Consider the following 19,803-nt stretch of genomic DNA (forward strand, 5'->3'; position numbering starts at 1 on the left):
GGATAGTGTTGCTAGTTTTACAACAATGTGAATGTACTTAATAGAATTGAATAGTACATTTTTTAAATGATTAAAATGGTAAACTTTATGTTGTTATGTGTATTTTATTTACCTTTAAAAACCAGCAAACACAAAGCTCTGTATGTGCCTAACAAAACACTTGTGCAGGTTGGATTTGGTCTAGGGTATGTCTTTTTAGAAACAGAATTGTAGTAAAAGATTTAACATGCAACTGATTTTCTGTAGAAGATTAAACAATGAAAGAATGAATGAAGGCATAAAGAACCAAATTGTCATATACCAAATATATGGAATGTTTATAGAAGATTTGCTTTTTAAGATAGTCAATAAGCATTTATAAAAAATGACTATCTAATATTATCAGATCTCTAATGAAGCTCTTTAAACTAATTCAAATCACATCCTAACTGATTTGGCTCCAACTAAAGGCTCCAACTTCTATTGATAGGTTCAGAGTGTGAAGGCATGGGGAAAAAACAACAAACAAACAACAACAACAACAAAAAAAAACACAAGAAGAAGATGGGACTCTGACCACAAAGTAGGGCTGCTGTAATTAACACATCACTTCCTTCTGCTTTATCTGATGACCTGAGGCCTGATTTGTTGACTTTTGGGGCTGGGAGTTTTCATGGGAAACCCAAAACGTTATAGTCAGAAAGGTATCACTAATATTCCATCTACTGTCAGCTACATCCTTCCCAACTAATCAGTTTATCTAATCTACAAATCTGAAATTTGGAATGAGTCGCAAGTATAAAGTGGTGGAGGCAAAGTCTTATTAAAACTTCATTAGCCATCAGGGAGATTCAAATCAAAACCACATTGAGATATCACTTTACACCGGTTAGAATGGCCAAAATCAACAAGACTGTAAACAACAAGTGTTGGAGAGGCTGTGGAGAAAGGGAAACCCTCTTAACACTGTTGGTGGGAATGCAAGTTGGTGCAGCCACTTTGGAAAACAGAGTGGAGATTACTTAAGAAATTAAAAATAGAGCTACCCTATAACCTGCAATTGCGTTACTGCTTATTTACCCCAAAGATACAGATGTAGTGAAAAGAAGGGCCATCTGTATCCCAATGTGCATAGCAGCAATGGCCACAGTCGCCAAATTGTGGAAAGAGCTGAGATGCCCTCCATCCGGTGAATGGATAGAGAAGATATGATTTATGTATACAATGGAATATTATGCCTCCATCAGAAAAGATGAATACCCAACATTTTTATCAACATGGATGGGACTGGAGGAGATTATGCTGAGTGAAATAAGTCAAGCAGAGAGAATCAGTTATCATGTGGTTTCACTTACTTGTGGAGCATAAGGAATAACATGGAGGATATGAGGAGAAGGAAAGGAAAAGTGAATTGGGGGAAATCATAGGGAGAGGCAAATCATGAGAGACTGTGGACTCTGAGAAACAGAGAGTTTTGGAAGGGAGGAACATAGGTGTTAGGTAAGACTGGTGGTGGGTATTAAGGTGAGTATTGCATGGAGCACTGGGTTTGGTGCATAAACAATGAATCTTGGAACACTGAAAAAATATAAAATAAAATAAAATGAAACTTTGACTTAGAATGGCAAGTCTGAATATAGTGAGCTTTACTTAGCCTCGGCCTCTCTGTGGTTTGATTGTTCAAAAACTTAGAATTCTGAGAGATACTCTAGCAAACTACCAAATTATTAATACTTTGTTGTTTCCTTAAAAATTTCTGTTTTCCTTAAAGTAGCTCATGTCAGTTTTTGCTCCTTGGAACAAATGGGACTGCTAATACCAAGTTCACACAAAATTCTCAGTTGAATTGTTTTTGACCCTTGAAAATTTTGACCCTTGAGAATGACATTGAACTTTATTAGGAAGGAAAAAAAAGAAAGTAATATAATATTTTTGTCTTCAATATAGCACAACTAAATATTGACAGTTGTTAGGCCGCAGTAATTAAGCCTTAAACAGATGTTAAAATAGTTTCAAATTGAATAAAAATGTATGAAAATATAATTATGTTAAGATTAATAAAATGAATTATATAGTTTTTTCAGACATCTTAGATATTTCATAGAATAGATGGAAATCAAATATATGTATTTTCCTATTAGCAAGGATTTAAAATATGACAATACAAATGCAGGGAAATGTACAAGGAAAGACACAGCCTCAAATACATTGTAATCAGCAGAACACTTTCGGAAATATAAGCAATAGCCATATATATCTTCTAAAAGTATCTATAATTTCAACTCCTTATTTCAATTTAAGAAATCTATTTTAAGAATATAGCTAAAATTATAGAAAAACCTGGTAATCCCAAGTATATTCATCCCATAAATAGTATAAAGATCATAAATTGGAGAACAATTAACCAATCTCTTCCCAAAGTGGGTTCCATAGTATGATACTTCATGTTATTTGAATAAAGGGTTTTGTATATAGGAGTATATAACAGATTAAGAGTATATAACAGGAAAATATAGGAGTATATAACTAGGAGTATATAACAAATTCTTCTTTTTTTATTTTATTAACTTTTAAAATTTTAATTCCAATATATAATATGTTATATGTAACATATCATAAAATTTAATTTAATTAAAAAATCTAGAAAATACAAAATAAAATTTAATTCCAAAATTTAATTTAATTTAAATTTTATTCCAAAATTTAATTTAATTCAATTCCAAAACATATATATATATATATATATATATATATATATATATAGTTATATCTGTTTCAGGTGTACAATATAGTGATTCAACAATTCTATGCATAACTCAGTGCTCATCACAGCTGTATTCTTTAATCCCCACCACCTATTTCACCCATCCTCCCACTACCTCATTTTTGGTAAGCACCATTTGTTCTGTATAGTTAAGAACCTGTTTCATGTTTTCAATCTTTCTTTCTTTTTTTTCCCTTTGTTCATTTGCTTTGTTCTTAAGTTCCACATATGAGTGAAATTCTATGGTATTTGTTTTTTTCCGACTGACTTATTTTACTTAGCATTATAATCTCTAGCTCCATCCATGTTGTTGCAAATGACAAGATATTATTTCTTTTTATAACTGAATAATATTCCATTGTATGTATATACACCACACCTTCTTTATCCACTCATCTATCCATGGACATTTGGGCTGCTTCTATAGTTTGGTTATTGTAAATAATACAGCAATAAATGTATATCCTTTCAAATTCTGTTTTTATATTCTTCGGGCAAATATCTATAATGCAATTGCTAGATTGTGTGATAGTTCTATTTTTGATTTTTTGAGAGACTTCCATATGGTTTTCCTCATTGGCTGCACCAAGTTGTGTTTCCACCAAAAGAGCACGAGGGTTCTTTTTTCTCCACATCCTCACCAATAATAGTTGTTTCTTATGTTTCTGATTTTAGCCATTCTGACAAGTATGAGGTGATATTTCATTATGGTTTTGATTTGCATTTTTCTAATGATAAATGATATTGGACATCTTTTCATTTTCTGTTGGCCATCTATACATCTTCTTTAGAGAAATATCTGTTCATGTCTTCTGCCCATCTTTTAATTGGATTATTTTTTGGGTATTGAGTTGTATAAGTTCTTTATATATTTTGGATACTAACCCTTTATTGTATATGTCATTTGCAAATATTTTCTCCCATTCAGTAGGTTGTTTTTTAGTTTTTTTATTGGTTCCTTCACCATGCATAAGCTATTTATTTTGATGTAGTCCTGATAGCTTTTTTTTTTAAGATTTTATTTATTTATTTGACAGAAAGAGAGAGAGATAACAAGTAGACAGAGCAGCAGGCAGAGAGAGAAGGAGAAGCAGGCTCCCCACCAAGCAGAGAGCCCGATGTGGGGCTCGATCTCAGGACCCCAGGATCATGACCCAAGCCAAAAGTAGAGGCTTAACCCACTGAGCCACCCAGGCACCCCAGCTTTTTTTGTTTTCTTTTGTTTTAAGATTGTATTTATCTGAGAGAGAGAGAGAGAGAGAGCACCATATGGGGGGGGGGCAGAGGGAGAAGCAGACTCCCCACTGAACTTGGAGCCCAATGCAGGTCTTGATTCCAGGACCCTGAGATTATGATCAGAGCCAAAGTCAGACACTTGACCAACTGAGCCACCCAGGCACCCCATCTGATAGTTTAAAAAAAAAAAAAGAACAAAAGGATTTTTGCTTTTATCTCCCTTGCCTCAGGAAGCGTATCTAGAAAGATTGTTACAGCCAATGCCAAAGAAATTATAGCCTCTGCTTTCTTCTAAATTTTTTATGGTTTCAGGTGTCACATTTAAGACTTTAAACCCATTTTTAGTTTATTTTGTGTATGATGCAAGAAAGTGGTCCAGTTTCATTCTTTTCTTGTAACCATCCAGTTTTCCTAAAACCATTTGTTGAAGAGACTATTTCCCATTGCATGTTCTTACTTCCTTTATTAAAGATTAATTGACCATATAACTGTGGTTTTGTTTCTGGATGTTTTATCCTGATCTGTTGATCTATGTGTCTATTTTTGTCAGTACCATGCTATTTCAATTGCTACAGATTTATAGTATTATTTGAAATCTGGAATTGTGGTATCTCCAGCTTTACTCTTCTTTTTTGAGATTGCTTATGGAATGTCTTTCCATTTTTTTGTGTGTCATCTTCAATTTCTTTCATTACTGTTTTATAGTTTGCAGAGTACAGTTCTTTCACCTCTTTGGCTATGTATATTCTTAGGTATTTTATTATTTTTAGTGTAATTGTAAATATGATTGTTTTCTGAATTTCTCTTTCTGTAGCTTCATAGTGTATAGAAATGCAACAGATTTCTTTACATTGATTTTGTATGCTGTGGCCTTACTGAATTCATTTATCAAGTCTAATCATTTTTTTGTGTTTTAGGGTTTTCTATATGTAATATCATGTCATCTGCAGATAATGAAAGTTTTCCTTCTTCCTTAGCAATTTGGATGTTTCTTATTCCCTTTTCTTGTCTGATTGCTGTGGCTGGGACTTCCAATACTATGTTGAATAAAATTGGTGAGGATGTACATCCTTGCCTTGTTCCTGATCTTAAGCAGAAAGCTTTCCATTTTTCCTCATTGAGTATGATGTTAGCTCTGGGTTTTTCATGTAAGACCTATATTATGTTAGGGTTTGTTCTCTATAAAATCACCTTGTTGAGAGTTTTTATCATGAATGGATGTTGTAGTTTATCTAATGCTTTTTTCTACATCTACTGAAATGATCATATGGTTTTTATTCTTTCTCTTGATGAAAGAGAAAGTATCATGTTTACTGATTTGCAAATATTGAACCACTCTTGTATACTGGGAATAAATTCCACTTTATTGTAATGAATGATTTTTCTTAAATATATTGCTGATTTGTTATTAATCCTTTGTTAAGGATTTTTGCATCTATGTTCATTAGAGATTTGGCCTATAGTTCTCTTTTTTGGGTTTTGTTATCAGGGTAATGCAGGCCTCACAAAATGAAATTGGAAGTTTCCTCCTTCCCCTCCTCCTCCTCCCACTGTTCCTCCTCCCCCTCCTCCTCCCCCTCCCTTTCCCCCTCTCCCTCCCTCTCCCCCTCCTCCTCCTCTTCTTCTTCTTCTTCTTCTTCTTCTTCATTTTTTGGAATAGTTTGAGGAGAATTGGTATCAACTCTTTTTTAGATGTTTAGTAAAACACACAGGCTTCACCTATGAAGTCCTCTGTCCTGGACTTTTATTTGTTGGGAGTTGTTTGATTATTGACCAATTTCATTACCGGTAATCAATCTGTTCAAATTTTCTATTTCTTCCTGAACCATTTGGCAGGTTATATGTTATTAGAAATTTATCCATTTCTTCTAGGTTGTCAAGTTTGTTGGTATATAATTTTTCATAATATTCTCTTGTATTCCTTTGTATTTCTGTGATGTTGGTTGTCATTTCTCTTTTTCATTTCTGATATTTTTATTTGAGTTCTCTCTTTCTTTACTTTGACAAGTGGCTAAAGTTTTATCATTTTATTGATCTTTTCAAAGAACTGACTCCTGGTTTCATTGATCTGTTCTATTGTTCTTGTTCTTAGTTTCTATTTCATTTATGTCTGCTTTAATCTTTATTATTTCCTTCCTTCTAATGGTTTGGGTTTTTTGTTGTTCTTTTTTTAGATCTTTCTAGGTATGAGGTTATATTTTCTTTTTTTTTGAGTTTTTTATTATTGTTGGTGGTGGTTTTATTGCTATAAACATTACTTTTATTTTAGAACTGCTTTTTCTGTATCCCAAAGATTTTGGACCATTGTGTTTTCATTTTCATTTGTCTCCATGTATTTTTTATTTCATTTTTTATTTGTCTTGTGTTTTTTTAATCCACTCTATGTCCTTTGATTGGAACATTTAGTCCATTTATCTTCAAAATAATTATTGATAGGTATATATTTATTGCTATAATGTTACTTGTTTTATGGTTGTTTTTATAGTTTTTCTCTGATCCTTTCCTCTCTTGCTCTCTTCTCTTACAATTAGTTGGTTTTCTTTAGTGATATATTTGAATTCCTTTCCCTTTAATTTTTGCATATTTGTTACAGTTTTTTATTTGTGTTTACCATTAGGTTTGTATATAACATCTTCTGTATATAGTGGTCTATAGTAAGTTAATGGTCACTTAAGTTTGAACCCATTCCTTACTCCTCTCCCCCACACATTTTAGATATATGGTAACATACTTTACATTTTTTGAGCCCTTTGACAGATTTATACCAATATACGTATTTTTATTGCTTTTGTGCTTCCTCATGCTCCCTTGTAGCAAGTTCCCTTTAACATTTCCTGTGGAGCTGGTTTAGTGGTCATGAACTCTTTTAACTTTTGTTTGTCTGGGAAACACTCTATCTTCTTCTATTCTGAATGATAGCCTTTCTGGATAGAGTATTATTGGATGCAAATTTTTTCTTTCAGTACTTTGAATATATCATATCACTTCTCTGGCCTACAATGCTTCTGCTGAAAATCTGTGCATAGCTTCATGGGGTTTCCCTTGTAGGTAACTGCTTTCTTTTCTCTAGCTGCCTTTTTTAAAAGATTATCTATTTATTTATTTATTGCAGAGTGAGATAGAACATGAGTGGGAGGAAGGACAAAGGGAGAGGGAGGGGGAAAGCAGATTCTCCACTGCATGGAAACCCAATGCAGGGCTCAATCACATGACCCTGAGATCACGACCTGAGCTGAACTCAGACATTTAACCAACTGGCCACTCCTTTTTTACTGCTTTTAAAGTTCTCTCTCTATCATGACATTTTGTCATTTTAATTACTCTATGTCTTGCTTATGGCCTTCCTTGGCTTGGTTTTGTTTAGAGATCTCTGTGTCTTCTGGATCTGGATTTCTGTTTCTTTTTCCCAGATTTGGGAAGTTTTTAGCTATTAGGTCTTCAAATCAACTTTCTGCCCCTTTTCATTTTCATCTCCTCCTGGGATTCTTATAGTGCAAATGTTATGGTTGATTCTGTCACGGAATTTCCTAATTCTATTCTTGTTTTGCTTTATGTATTTGTTTATTTGTTTATTTTTTGCTCCTACCTTCTCAACTTGATTACTTTCCCTTACTCTATCCTCCAGGTTGCTGATTCATCCACCTGTTTCATCTCATCTACTACTTATTCCATGAGGTATATTTTTAATTTCACTTATTATGTTCTTTATCTCTGACTGATTCATTTTTTATCTCATGGTTAAGTGTCTCACTGATGTCTTCCATTCTTTTCTCATATCCAGTGAGTATCTTTATGATCATTCCGTTAAATTTTCTATCAGGCATAGTACTTATTTCCCTCCCAATTACATCTCTTGCTGTGATGTTGTCCTGTTCTTTCATTTGAAATATATTCCTCTGTCTCCTCATTTTGTCTACTTCCCTGTGTCTGTTTCTGTGTGTTAGGAAAGTCAGCTATGTCTCCTTCACTTGAAGATAATGGTCTTATGAAGTCCTATAGTGCCCTTCAGTGCAGTGTCCCCTGCTTGCCAGAACTTGGTACTTCAGTATGCCTCATATGCTTGTTTTGTGTGTCAGCTACTGTGGCTGAGTTGCTTTTTCCTTCAGTCTAGTCATCAGCAATGGCTCTGTTTCCCTGTTGTGGACAGTGTTGGTCCTTGTGGTGTTAGTGGATCAGTCTGGGGACATATTGGGCTTGAGTTGAGTCAAACCAGGTGATTGCCAGAGATGCAGTAGCACCAAACTGCAGGACAGTGTCCCTGTGTTGTTCTCTGAAAAGCTTTCATTGGTGAGTAGGGCCTGCAGTTAGACCAGTTGTCTGTCTCCAACCTACTGCTGGGGCCTCTGTTTGACTGGATTCTATATTTATCCATCCCTTTTTCTGTGGCAGGAGTTAGTTTGGGGTGGTAGTTGGCCACTGTTGGGGCTATTTACACACTGTCAGGCCTGTGGCACCATCCTTTATGGGCTCTGGCCAAAAGAATATTGGAGAAGACAGATCCACTGAAGCATAGTTCAAGGGTGTGGTGTAGCCAGGGAAGGAGGCTGGCAAGATTTTTGTGCCATTAGTTTTCTGCAGAATGGGCCCTGCAGTGCCAGGACTAAGGCCAACTAGATTAGCAGAAGTATAGCACAGCAGGGTGGGGTAAAAGTGCTAGCAAGTTAGATAAGGAGTCCAGTAAGTGGCCAGGGTATTTGGGGTGGGGGAGGGAAATGGCACTTGCCAATTCTTTTGTTCCTGAAGGAATTCCCCAGGGATTCCTTTCCCTCTGGGACAACTCTGAGATTCGTAAATAACTTCCTCTTATATATGGCAGGCACCTTTCAAACTGTTTCTTTATGCTATATCTCCATGGGCCGTTTTTTGCATTGTCTCTTAAAGGGCAGGAACTCAGTCTCCTCTAGCACACCAGCTAGAGCCAAGCCCACTAGTTTTTTTTTTTTTTAAATTCCAGGTTTTAAGTCCTCCTGGTTGTAAGAATTCACAAAATGTGGGCCTTCAGCTTTTCAAAGTCAAATGTTAATAGGATTTGTCTTCCCTAGGCGGGTTCCCTAGTGTGAAGGGCTTTTGTTATTGTTGTTGTTGTTTGTTTGCTTGCTTGTTTGTTTTTCTCTCCCCTCTCCATGCCCATGGCATCCCTCCCTCCTGCAGATGAACTACAAATTCATTTGGTTCCAGATTATAACTCCACCCTTTCTACCCTCTTTGATGTGGCCTCTTCTCTACATTGAGTTGTAGAGTTTATTCTACTAGTCTTCAGATTATTTCCTGGATTATTTACACTGATATGTGTTGTTATCAAGTTATTTCCCTGGGAGGAGGTGAGCTTATGGTTCTCCTACTCCACTATCTTCCCTTTCTTGAGGGAAGAGTCATAATGGATTCTTTTGTGAGGAAAACTTCACTCTCAGCCTTCTCCTTCTCTTAGAACATTTAATTCTAATGTGCATTATCCAGTTCCCAAGAAAGGCATTTCCTCAAAAATCTTATCCTTGGGGGGGGGGTGCGTGGGTGGCTCAGTGGGTTAAAGCCTCTGCCTTTGGCTCAGGTCATGATCCTGGAGTTCTGGGATCAAGCTCTGCATCTGGCTCTCTGCTCAGTAGGGAGCCTGCTTCCCTTCCTCTTTCTCTGCCTGCCTCTCTGCCTAATTGTGATCTCTGTCAAATAAATAAATAAAATCTTAAAAAAAAAATCTTATCCTTGGGGCATTAAAAGATGATATATATGAGGAGTAACTAATTCTGTGGAAATTGCTTATAATTAATTTTACATTAAAAAAAGGATATTAAAAAGTAGTAAAGAGATAAATACTAAAAGAACAGGAATGTTGTTTAGATAAATGGCAAAGAAATTTTGCCACGAAAATATCATTTTCAAATTTTCTGCAGTATGTTCACAAAACTATCCAAAAGAAAGCAATAAATAAAAATAAATTAAAAGATCTTTTATTACTAATTTTAATATAAAATTAAGTTAATTACTCAAAATAATCTCAGATATAACCTTACTTCTGGAAATGGCTAGAAAATACTAAATGAACCTAAACTTGTAATATTTTTTGCATGTGTGTGTACATGTATGTGTGCAAGGGAGAGAAGGTGATATAGATCCATCCATGCATCAGCTAGGTAATGGTAGACATGTGTTTCCCTGATTCTGACATATTAACTATTTTTATTCCTTCAAATATAGAACATATTTGAATTTCACTAAGGACTTAAGTAAACTATAATGAAAACAACTTGATATTTTTTTAGCACCAAGATGAATAAAGTTCAACATGATTTAGTTCCCTCCAGGGGAGAAGACTTAAGGCATTTCATATTTAAGTACATGCAGAGAGCCATGTGTTCTGGAAGTGAGTGTAAATAGACTGAATTCAACTCATTATTTGGCAATCATACATTCATATTGTAATAATGACCCAGAATTAATTTATTCTTTTGTTTCTGTGTTAATTATAAACTCACCTTGTCTCAGATTGGGGAGAAGGTAAGTCAATAAGCCTTTTTCCTCCTTTATGATAGTTGCAGAAAGGCTGAGGTATCATTCAAACATCTAAATTATTTAATTCATCATTACATTAATGAATCATTACTTAAGTTGTTAATCACTTATTTGATTAATCATTAATTAAATAAACAATTAAAACATTAAAATCAAATGGGTTTCTTTTGAAGTGATGAAAAATGTTCTGAAATTGACTATAGTGACATTTGAACGTATCTGTGAATACTGTAAAATCCATTGAATCATATACTGTAAATGAGTGAACTTTATCTTGAGATGTGTGTAATATGTGAACTATATCTCAAAAAGCTATCTGAAAAAACAACATGATGACAGGACTGAATCTTGAGAATCATTTCTGGTGTTTTGTAAACAAAAAAATCTCTACTTTGAAAATAAGGGCACTGCAGCATTAAAACCACTCACTTTACTCATTACCTTGCTTTCTGAGAAGCTAAAAAAAATCATCCATGACCAAGGAGGCTCCTACTCTGATCCTAAGCATTTTTGTCCAAGTTTGTTGGTCTTTTATTTGAAACCAAAGAACATTTGTGTGGGTACATGGAGACAAAATTTACATAAAACTTTTTGTTTTCTGATCATACTAACTTTATTATACTAAGATACAATATTCTTTAACAATGGCTTCTAATAGAGGTCTTTTTTTTTTTTAAGACTTTATTTATTTATTTATTTGTTAGAAAGAGAGAGAGAAAGCACACAGCAGGCAGAGAGGCAGGCAGAGGCGGAGAAAGAGGCGGAGAGAGAGGCAGGCTCCCTGCTGAGCTAGGAGCCTGATGTAGGACTCAATCCCAGGACCCCAGGATCATGACCTGAGCCAAAAGCAGAGGCTTAACCCACTAAGCCACCCAGGTTTCCCAATGGAGGTCTTTTTTTAAGAGGTATGTGTGTGTGTGTGTGTGTGTGTGTGTGTAACTAGTGTATAGCACCATACTTCTTAGATAAATTTTCTGAGAAAATTTATTAAATTTTCTATATATTAAATTTTTGATTAAAAATTATTAAATTTATTAAAATTCTGGTATCTTATTTCTAAAATTTTCCAAACTGTTTCTTATTCTCAAGTATCTTCTTTCATGTAAAATCTGCCCATCCAATCTTCGGCATACTGAGAAACAGTTACCCTGACTAAGAAGTTCTTATCATGTTGTTATCCTTTCTCTGTTGTATTGAACATATCCTATTCTTTTTACTTGTGTTTTGATAATTTTATCAGCCAGAAATTATGTTCTCTTATTAAGAAGAATAGAGCTTTCTACCTGCAGGGAAATGACATTCTAAAAACGTGAAAAAAATATTTCATGTTTAAAAATATGAATCATAGTCTTCAGTATTTTGAGTGTCTGAATTTTCAAAAACACTTAATAGAAACAGCAGAAAATATGCTGAACTAAGAAAAGTATTTTGGTGAGGAGACAGTATGCTGTAAATCTGCCATCCTGTACTCTAGATTTTATGAAATTACTACCTAAATCTTGAATTTTATAGTAATTAAATCAATCAACCTTAAACTCCTTGTCAAGAGTAAATCAGCCCTTAGTTATTAATAATTAGGTTTCCAAATTTACCTGCTTTACAACCTTTAGAAATCAAATCAATCATAGAACAAACCCAATATATGAATGTACATTTTCAAAAATTGTGTGATATGCTCTTTTTCTTAAAGATTTAATAGGGCGCCTGGGTGGCTCAGTGGGTTAAGCCGCTGCCTTCGGCTCAGGTCATGATCTCAGTGTCCTGGGATCGAGTCCTGCATCAGGTTCTCTGCTCGGCAGGGAGCCTGGTTCTTCCCTCTCTCTCTGCCTGCCTCTTTGCCTCCTTGTGATCTCTCTCTCTCTCTCTGTCAAAAAAATAAAAATCTTAAAAAAAAAATTTTGATAAAATAAGAAAATGTAATTTTTTATAGTCTGACCTAGAGTTTTAAATTTATAGAGATATGTGCTTTGCTGAAAGTAAAATGATTGCCTTGATAATGGCAATTCTCACCGAAGAAAACTTTGGGTCTCCTAAATCCTAAGGAGTCATGATAATTCTAGCTCATTGTTCTTGAATGATTGAAGAAATTAAGCTTGTTCACCACGTGACTTGATTTGAGTCTTCTAGACCCTGCCCATCTAGGACTACCCTTTCCTTCTCTGTCTACATTTTTAGGTTGTCTTAGCCCTACATAGAATTTCATGCACACCCAGAAGAGATCCATTCTTTCATAAAAAATGCATTAAATACTGTGATGGTTTGTTTTGTGTGTCAACTCACTAATAAATGCCCAGATAGCTGGTAAAACATTATTTCTGCACATGTCCATGAAGAGATCAGCATTTGGATGCATAGACTAAATAACAAAAAGATCAAGCTTACCAATGTGATTGGGTATCATCCAATCCACTAAGGGCCTGAATAAAACAAAAATATGGAGGAGGGACAAATTTGCTTTCTTCGCTTGATTGGGACATTCATCTCCTACCCTCAGACATTAGCACTCTTGACTCTTGTGCTTTCAGACTCAGACTGGGACTTGCACTATTGGCTCACCAGGTTCCCTGGCCTTCAGACTGAAATTACAATTGCTTCTTGGACTTCTGGTTAAGATCAAGTATAGACTGAAACTACAACACTATTTTGGACTGGAACGAAACCACCAAATTTCCTGGACCTCCAGTTTGCAGACATCATTTGTAGATTACACAGCCCACGTAATCTCAGCCTTATGTAATTGTGTGAGCCAAGCCCTCATATTAATAAGCTTCTCTATCTCTATCACTATCACTCTCTCAACCATCAGCTCTATTTCCCTAGAGAACTCTGATAAATACAGCACCTAATAAGTATAAGACATGCTAGCAATTAACATGACTAATAGTGCAACATGAATCTTACATTCTAAGGTGGTGGGGCAAGGTCGACAGACAACTAACTAACATATATACAACAGTGTGTAAGGTAGTGATAAGTGCTTTACAAAAAACTCGAGAAAGTACGTGTAATAAAAGGGTTTGTGTTCAGATGAGGAGTGTTATTTCAGCTACAATGTCAGGGAAGGCATCTCTGAATGAATTAAAAGTTTAAATTGGGTAAGTCTGAAAGAAGGACATTCTAGAGAAGGTAAGAAACAGCAAAAGCCTTGAGATTTCATGCTTCAGAATAAGGAACTACAGTCAGCCAGAACATAGCAGGCCAGACAGAGAGTTTAGGGAATGAGGAGTGTTATGGGCTGAATATCTCCACACCCCAAAATCCATATGTTGAAGTTCTAACATCCAGTACTTCAAAATGTAACTGTTTTTGTCAGTATAGTCTTAAAATGGCAATTAAGTTAAAATGAGGAAGGAAAAAAAAAAGAAAAAAGAATGGGCAAAGCCATTAAAAGATTGCCTTCACACATATTTTCTATGTATATTTTTAAGACATGTACATTTAATTTTAACTGACCCTAAACTGGATAATCATCTTTTACTCAGCGGATATCAATCATTTTAAATTCCTATTAAATATGGAAAAAATTCTTAATATAATATGTGGTACTTTTAATTCTTCTTTGCACTTTTTAAAATTTAATTTGTGTGTGTGTGTGTTCCAAAATTCAGTGTTTATGCACCACACTCAATGCTCCATGCAATACATGGAATTCATAGCCCCCACCAGGCTCACCCAACCTCCTACCAAACCACCCTCCTCAAAACTCTCAGGCTATTTCTCAGAGTTCACAGTTTCTCGTGGTTTCTCTCCCCTTCTGATTTTCCACAACTCACTTCTCTCCAATTCCCAATGTCCTCTGTGTTATTCCTTATGCTATGCAAGTAAGTGAAACCATATGATAATTGACTCCTCCAGTCCCATCCATGTTGATAAAAAAGTTGGGTATTCATCCTTTCTGATGGAGGCATAATATTCCATTATATATATGGACCACATCTTCTTTATCCATTCACCTGTTGGGCATCTCAGCTCTTTCCACGGTTTGGCGACTGTGGCCATTGCTGCTATGAACATCGGGATACAGATGGCCCTTCTTTTCACTACATCTGTATCTTTGGGGTAAATACCCAGTAGTGAAATTACAGGGTCATACTGTTACTCTATTTTTAATTTCTTAAGTAATCTCCACTCTGTTTTCCAAAGTGGCTGCACCAACTTGCATTCCCACCAACAGTGTTAAGAGGGTTTCCTTTTCTCCACATCCTCTCCAACACTTGTTGTTTACAGTCTTGTTGATTTTGGCCATTCTAACCGGTGTAAAGTGATATCTCAATGTGGTTTTGATTTGAATCTCCCTGATGTCTGAGGATGATGAACGTTTTTTTCATGTGTCTATTAGACATTTGTATGTCTTTCATGGAGAAGCGTCTGTACATGTCTTCTGCCCATTTTTTGATGTGATTATCTGTTTTGTGTGTGTTGAATTTGAGTTCTTTATAGATCTTGGACATCAGACCTTTGTCTGTAGGGTCATTTGCGAATATCTTCTCCCATTCCGTGGGGTATTCTTTGTTTTGTTGACTGTTTCCTTTGCTGTGCAGAAACTTTTGATCTTGATGATGTCCCAAAAGTTCATTTTCTCTTTTGTTTCCTTTGCTTTGGAGACAAGTTGCTGTGGCTGATGTTGAAGAGGCTATTACCTATGTTCTCCTCTAGGATTTTGATAGATTCCTGCCTCTCATTGAGGTCTTTTATCCATTTTTTAGTTTATCTTTGTGTATAGTGTAAAACAGTGGTCAAGTTTAATTCTTAACTACATAGCTATCCAATCTTCCCAGCACCACTTATTGAAGAGACTGTCTTTTTTCCACTGTGTATTTTTTCCTGCTTTGTTGAATATTACTCGATCATAGAGGTGAGGGTCCACATCTGGGCTCTCTACTCTGTTCCACTGGTCTATGTGCCCATTTTTGTGCCAGTACATGCTTTCTTGGTGATCACAGCATATCATAAAGCTTGAAATCAGGCAATGTGATGCTTCCAGTTTTCTTTTTCTTTTTCAATATTTCCTTAGCAATTCGAGGTCTCTTCTGGTTCCATACAAATTTTAGGATTGTTTGTGCAAGCTCTTTGAAAAATACCAGTGGAATTTTGATCGAGATAGCTACTATAAAAATGGAAAGTATACTATAACAATTTTTATCTACTTTGTAGTTCACTGCCTTTAACACTGATAACACATTGAATGTACATAAGTCTCCCTGGCTCGTCTGATTAAACATCATCATATTCCGGTCCCAAATTGCTCAACTCAAATGTATGCCCTAGCATTTAATAGTAAAGTTGTATTTTAGAGTAAGAGGCACAGAAAATAATAGGAAACTGCTTTTAAAAATCTCATAACCAAAGCTATACATTTCAAATTCATTTATTATTAACTCAACAAATATTTACTTCCACCCACTATATGACAGATGCTCTTGTACTGGTCGAAGAGGGAAATAAGACATGAATCCTAAAATTAAATTTGCATTTAGAAGAAAGAAGTGTACCCCTAAATTTTTCTTAATTTTCCTAAAATGTGACTAATGATTTTCCTCTCTAGTCTCCCAAAAACTATTTTTGAAAAAGGTTTTGTGTATCCTATAAGTTGCCAACAATAGGATGGTCCTTGTGGTAGACTACAGCATGGTCAGAATATTTTGTCATTTGTCCCATCAAGAGGTGGAGTCTATTCTCCTACCCACTGAAATGCAGTTGGACTTAGGAAATTGATTTTACATATAGAATAAGGTGGAAGTGACAGTTGTATGAGTCCTGCAGTTTGGGCTTTAAGAAAACTCTGCAATTTGGGTTATACGCTAACAATGAAAATACAGAAAGGGAAATTAGAAAATTGATTCCATTTACTATAGCACCAAGAACCAAGATACCTGGGAATAAACCTAACCAAAGATGTAAAGGATCTGTACTCGAGGAACTACACAACACTCATGAAAGAAATTGAAGAAGACACAAAAAGATGGAAGACCATTCCATGCTTTTGGATTGGAAGAATAAACATTGTTAAAATGTCTATACTGCCTAAAGCACTCTATACTTTTAATGCCATTCCGATCAAAATTCCACCGGTATTCTTCAAAGAGCTGGAGCAAATAATCCAAAAATTTGTATGGAATCAGAAAAGACCCTGAATCGCTAAGGAAATATTGAAAAACAAAAATAAAACTGGGGGCATCACGTTACCTGATTTCAAGCTTTATTACAAAGCTGTGATCACTAAGACAGCATGGTACTGGCAAAAAAACAGACACATAGAGCAGTGGAAGAGAGTAGAGAGCCCAGATATGGATCCTCAACTCTATGGTCAATTAATCTTTGACAAAACAGGAAAAAATATACAGTGGAAAAAAGACAATCTCTTCAATAAATGGTGCTGGGAAAACTGGACAGCTATATGTAGAAGAATGAAACTCGGCCATTCTCTTACACCATACACAAACATAAACTCAAAATGGATAAAAGACCTCAACGTGAGACAGGAATCCACACTAATTTTAGGATTATTTGTTCCAACTCTTTGAAAAATGCCAGTGGAATTTTGATTGGGATGGCATTGAAAGTATACATTGCTCTAGGCAGTATAGACATTTTAACAATGTTTATTCTTCTGATCCATGAGCATGGGATGCTCTTCCATCTTTCCCATCTTCTTCAGCTTCTTTCATGAGTGTTCTATAGTTCCTCGAGTACAGATCCTTTACCTCTTTGGTTAGGTTTATACCCAGGTATCTTATGGTTCTTGGTGCTATAGTAAGTGGAATTGATTCTCTCATTTCCCTTTCTATATGTTCATTGTTAGTGTATAAGAAAGCAACTGATTTCTGTACATTGATTTTGTATCCTGCCACATTACTGAATTGCTGTATGAGTTCTAGTAGTTTGGGAGTAGAGCCTTTTGGGTTTTCCATGCAAAGTATCATGTCGTCTGCAAAGAGAGAGAGTTTGACTTCTTCCTTGCCAATTTGAACACTTTTTATTTCTTTTTGTTGTCTGATTGCTGTTGCTGGCACTTCTAGTACTATGTCGAACAACAGTGGCGAGAGTGGGCATCCTTGTCGCGTTCCTGATCTCAAAGGGAAGGCTGTCAGCTTTACCCCAAGGAGGATGATGTTTGCTGTGGGCTTTTCATAGATAGATTTTATGAAGTCGAGGTATGTTTCCTCTACCCCTATACTTTGAAGGGCTTAAGTCAGTAATGGATGCTGTATCTTGTCAAATGCTTTTTCTGTATCAATTGAAAGGACCCTGCGGTTTTTCTCTCTTCTCTTACTGATTCTATCACAATGATTGATTTGCAAATGTTGAACCACCCCACCTGGTCATGGTGGATAATCTTTTTAATGTAGTGTTGAATACTATTAGCTAGGATCTTGTTGAGAATCTTAGCATCCATATTCATTAGGGATATTGGTCTGAAATTCTCCTTTTTGGTGGGGTCTGATCCCCAAACCAGGATCCCCTGGTTTGGGGGTCAGGGTAATGCTGGCTTCATAAAAAGAGTTTGGAAGCTTCCCTTCTGTTTCTACTTTTTGAAACGGCTTCAGGAGAATAGGTGTTATTTCTTCTTTGAACGTTTGGTAGAATTCTCCAGGGAATCTGGCAGGTCCTGGGCTCTTGTTTTTTGGAAGGTTTTGATCACTGCTTCAATCTCGTTCCTAGATATTGGTCTATTCAGGTTGCCAGTTTCTTCCTGATTTAGTTCTGGAAGTTCACAGGTTTGCAGGAATGCATACATTTCTTCTAATTTACTTAACTTATTGGCACATAACTGTTGATAATAGTTTCTGATGACCGTTTAGGCCTTTCACGTTGAGAATATTTCCTTGGTGTTAGAGGTGATCTCTACCTTTTCATTCATAATTGTATTAATTTGGGTCCTCTGTCATTTCTTTTAGATTAGTTTGGCCAGTGGTTTATTGATCTTATTGATTCTTTCAACAACAACAACAACCAGCTTCTAGTTCCGTTGATGTATTCTACTGTATCTCTAGTTTCTATCTCATTGATCTCTGCTCTAATCTTGATTATTTCCTTTCTTGTGTGTGAGGTTGACTTAATTTGTTGTTGATACTCCAGTTCTTTAATGTGTAAAGAGAGCTGGTGTGTTCTGGATTGTTCAATTTTTTTGAGTGAGGCTGGATGGCTATGTATTTCACCTTTAGGACTGCCTTTGCCATATCCCAAAGGTTTTGGAAAATCTGTCTTCATTCTCATTGGTTTCTATGAGATGTTTAAGTTCTTTTATTTCCTGGTTGATCCAAACATTCTTAAGCAGGGTGATCTTTAGCTTCCAAGTATTTAAATTCCTTCCATACTTTTTCTTGTGGTTGAGTTTCAGTTTCAAAGCATTGTGGTCTGAGAATATGTATGGAATAATCTCAGTCTTTAGGTGTCAGTTGAACCCTGATTTGTGACCCAGTATGAGGTCTATTCTGGAGAAAGTTCCATGTATCCTTGGTAAGAATGAGTATTCTGTTGTTTTAGGGTGGAATGTTCTGTATATATCTATTAGGTCCAACTCGTCCAATGTGTTATTCAGTGCTCTTTTTTTTTTTTTTAATTGATTTTCTGCTTGAATGATCTGTGGCCTGTTAGGAACCCCGACTATTGATGTATTCATATCAATATGACTTTATCTTGATTAACATTTGTCTTATACAGTTGGCTCCTCTCATATTGGGGGTGTAAATATTTACAATCTTTAGATATTCTTTGTGGATAGACCCTTTAAGATGATATAATATTCTTCTTTATCTCTGACTATAGTCTTTAGTTCAAAATCTAATTTATGTGATATGAGAATCACCACCCTCATTTCTTTTGAGGCCCATTGTCATGAAAGATGGTTCTTCATCCCTTCACTTTCAGTCTGGATGTATCTTTAGGTTCCAAATGGGTCTTGTAGATGGCATATGGATGGGTCCTGTCATTTTATCCAATCTGCAACCCAGTGTCATTTTATGGGAGCATTTAGGCCTTTCACGTTGAGAATAATTATTGAAAGATACGTTTTTATTGACATCATGTTGCCTGTGAAGTCCTTGTTTCTATAGATTGCCTCTTAAATATCTGTTCTATGTCACTCTTGGGTCATTTTCTTTTATAGAACCCCCCTTAATATTTCCTGTAGTGCCAGATTTATGGTCACATACTCTTTTAAACCTTGCCAGTCTTAAAAGCTCTTTATTGCACCATCCATTTTGAATGTCAACCTTGCTGGATAAAATGTTCTTGGCTGCATGTTCTTCTCATTTAGTGCCCTGAAAATATGTTGCCAGCTCTTTCTGGCTTGCCAGGTTTTTTTTGGACAGGTC

Source organism: Mustela putorius, unplaced genomic scaffold, assembly GCF_011764305.1.
Source record: "Mustela putorius furo isolate JIRA1106 unplaced genomic scaffold, ASM1176430v1.1 tig00000759_pilon_pilon_pilon, whole genome shotgun sequence".
Taxonomy (NCBI): domain Eukaryota; kingdom Metazoa; phylum Chordata; class Mammalia; order Carnivora; family Mustelidae; genus Mustela; species Mustela putorius.